This window comes from Wasmannia auropunctata, unplaced genomic scaffold, assembly GCF_000956235.1.
Source record: "Wasmannia auropunctata unplaced genomic scaffold, wasmannia.A_1.0 LD336092.1, whole genome shotgun sequence".
NCBI lineage: Eukaryota > Metazoa > Arthropoda > Insecta > Hymenoptera > Formicidae > Wasmannia > Wasmannia auropunctata.
Genome location: NW_012026798.1, coordinates 70,709 through 74,379, shown reverse-complemented (window position 1 = coordinate 74,379; position 3,671 = coordinate 70,709). Strand labels below are relative to the sequence as shown.

At 29.7% G+C, this 3,671-nt stretch overlaps 1 long non-coding RNA gene across 4 annotated transcripts; it reads right to left on the bottom strand.

Annotated features, from left to right (window-relative positions):
- Nucleotides 1-207: 207 nt before the first annotated feature.
- LOC105462827 lies at nucleotides 208-3,470 on the bottom strand. 4 transcript variants are annotated; one of them, XR_976116.1, is made up of 6 exons: nucleotides 3,415-3,470; nucleotides 3,024-3,276; nucleotides 2,916-2,962; nucleotides 2,675-2,829; nucleotides 607-819; nucleotides 208-516 (listed from the first exon to the last, which is right to left on the bottom strand). It is a non-coding gene; the product is annotated as an uncharacterized LOC105462827 (long non-coding RNA). The 4 variants fall into 4 exon arrangements; XR_976114.1 differs by lacking the exon at nucleotides 208-516 and having other exon boundaries at nucleotides 546-819; XR_976115.1 differs by lacking the exons at nucleotides 208-516; nucleotides 2,916-2,962 and having other exon boundaries at nucleotides 546-819.
- Nucleotides 3,471-3,671: the final 201 nt, after the last annotated feature.

Here is a 3,671-nt window from a genome sequence, read left to right as displayed (position 1 = left end):
CACTGATCGAAGAGTTAGTTGTGCGCTTGTTTCTTTTTTGTTATAAATTATAAAATATTTTAAGGTGCAATTGAAGTTCTACAAAATGTATTTATAACTCAAACAACTTGCAGTTCGTACTACCTGATATAATACAACAGTCATTTTCTTTGGCGATCTTTGAAAATAAATTGTATTGGAGCGATGAAGAATCAAAAACAAGTGTTCTGCAATAAACTGAAAAGAATTGGCAAACCTTATATCGAACTAACAAAGAACATCACCTTATAGCGTACACATCGATCACTCGGCGATAAAGCCCAAAGTATGCATCGTATTGTAATGTTACTTTTTCGTTAACAAAAAATACATTACAAAAAGTGTGTATTATTATTGTATTTAAATAAATGTAAATCGAATTTCAGATTAACAATCCATGTCATTCCAATCCGTGTTCTCAACTGTGCATGTTGAATCAGGATAAAGGATACACGTGCGCTTGTAGTATGGATAAGGAATTAAATAGGTTTGAGTTATCTTAAATAAATATATATACATCATTAATATAAAGTTTGTTAAGTTTTTTTTTATTTATCACATACTGATAAGTGTATGTTTTTTAAATACCTTCTGCAAACCATAATCGTCCTCGGTTATGGGTATACAGGTAACGGGTTCGTAGGTTTTAACAATATTATAGGAGATTTGATAGACAGTAAAGTAGAATCATATTGCTCCATAGCAGATGAATTTTTATAAATTGTTCATGGTCAAGACTTGTTTGGCAAAAATATTATATCTCTCTTCCCAAATATTACATTTCTTCAGCTCCATTAAAATCTATATTAAAAAATATTAATTTGTATATATAAATTTTACTTTAAAATAAAAAATACTTGAAATACAAAAACAACAAACAAAACAAAAAGATTTATGTTGATATCCATAAAAAATAGATATACACACAACCATACATATATTATATAAACACATATTTTAAATATGTATGTATAACACACACAATAAACCATATATTATATGTACATACATATATGTATATACAGGGTGTCTCGTACTCAATGGTACAGCGCTTGTGGGGAGGTAGTGTGGACCAAACTGAACAAAAAAGTCCTCTACCATTTTGCAAAATTCGCAATCGTTAACGAGATGTTAATTTTCGAAAATCGGCGAATAAACGCATATCCGTTCGCCTATCGCTGAATGCAAGCGCGCGACGAGATACGACCGCACCACCGCTGGTAGTTGCTATAGCCGGTAGTTAACGAGCGGTGGGACAGTCGTATCTTACCGCGCGCCTGCATTTAGCGGTATGGCGGACGGATATGCGTTTATTTACCGATCTTCAAAAATTAATATCTCGTTAACGATTGCGAATTTTGCAAAATGGTACAGGACTCTGTTCAGTTTCATCTGCTCTACCTGCCCACGAGGTCTGGTGCGGTTATTATGAGACATGTATATATGTTTGAAAGAACGTCTTATTCACATGGCGACGTATAAATAATTAAATATCAATATATCAATATTTTTTACATTGCAACATTTTTATTAACAAATAAACACAATGGTTGCGTGGAAGATGACAAACATGCGTAAAGTAAGTTATGTATTCATCCCGATTATATTTGTTAATAGTATTGTAAACGTAACTGTCAAATTAGTTAGTTCTTTAATATTTGTAACCTGAGTAAATAAATCTTATCACATGCAAGCATTGCCCTTACATTAATTTAATTTTAATTTTTTAATTTTAATTTTTTTCCGTTCTTTTCTCTTTCCTAATTCCTTTTCCGTTGCTCATAGATGTTCTATCAGTAACAAACGTTGACATTACATATCATTTCAAGTTCATATCTAAAGACTTATAGACGCAAAACGGTCACTGATTACAAAAATGTTAATTCTATTCTTTTAATGATACGGACTCTTGGATTCAGGTATTTAATTTTAATTTAATTTTATTATAATATGTTAGTTTTTTTAGTTATATATTTATTTTAGTCATTTTTTAAATTTGAATCTACAATAACTTCTACAATGTTACAAATTGCGGACTTTAACAATGACATTATTCGCCTTTGTCTCCGGTTCAAATCTGGGAGGACCGTACGTTCAGTTTACCTCGATGCGTTTTAAAGATTTGCGCCTGAATATTATGCTTTAGATGGTAAATAGTAGATTAACGAATTTTAACACTGTAGTTTTATATTTTACCGTTTTAATTTACCTGTATTAATTTTAACATTGAGAATGACCTAATACAAATCGAAAGGTTTGTTTTGTTTTAATCACTTGATGTAATTTTATTCGAGCATTAAATACCTAGCTCAGATTCGTAGCCCTTATTTAATTTATTGATTTGTTACTTTGTTGAGCCTTTTTAACTTATTATTTAATTAATAATGATGATTATCAAATAATTAAGATGAAGAACATCAACACGGTCAAAGTGGATTTCAGTGCTTAATATTTTTAAACGTGAATCTTACAATCTTTAGTTCAAGCAAACTGTAAAAAACTGCAAACTGCGCCGTATGATCATCGGTCTTAAAACATAGCTCCTAACTGAATAGTACGTAATATCACAATTACACTTACAAAGCAATTTAATTAATTGATGCTAATAAGCATCTTTTAGATCTCGTAAAATAACTTATTTTGTGAAAAATATTACCTCAATTAGTATTTGAACTTGGACCACCTTGCTATCAGGGTATGTCTTACTGTTCTACTACCAAGACATGCGATATTTTTCGCAATAACTAGTAAATGTAGGAGCAATGTCTTTCAACGACGACGTGTAGACACACAATTATTAATCTGAATGGACTGTGGAATATTTCAAATAAGTAAAATGAGAAAATGTGTCAATAAAGCGAATCTTGCTTAATAATATGTTTAAATATGAATCTTACAATCTTTAATTTAAGCAAACTAGTGTAGAAAAAGTGGCATATTCCATCTACAAATCAAACATAAATGTAAAACTATAATTTAGAACTATATAAATATTATTTAATTACCTAGTTTCCATCGCTCATGATGCAGATCATGAATAAGTTACAAGAAAACTTGTTTAATAAAATTGATCTTGTTAGAGCAATCTAACAAGATCAATTTTATTAAACAAATTTTCTCGTAACTTATTCGCGTTATCTGAATTAGCAAAATCTGCCAGCAATACCAGAAATAACAATCTCCTCGGAGTCAATACCGTTTCACGATGTACATGCTTCTGTGCCATTCATGATTTGAATAATTATTTTTTTGGATTATCTAGAAATAAAGTACATTTATGTATTTTATACATTTAATTTTTTTACTTATTTCATACTTGTAAATTGTCAACTAGTTCTAATTGTTCGTAACACTGTGATATCGTTTGAATTGAGAATGAAAAGTAATTCTACTCACTTTAAAGACGCTTTGTGTAAACACTAACTCAAACTATTGTGACTATTGCAACGTAGATTCTTGCGATTTTATACCTATTGTTATCATCATACTCATTAATTTATTCATTATTTTTATATTAAGCGTCATTAATATTCTTTTGTAATGTTGCAGTTCAAAGTATTTCCGTTTAAATAATAGAAATAAAGAGGGAAAAGGAAGAAGTAAAGAGAGACAGACATAACATGAGAAATAACATAGAAATAACATAGAAATAA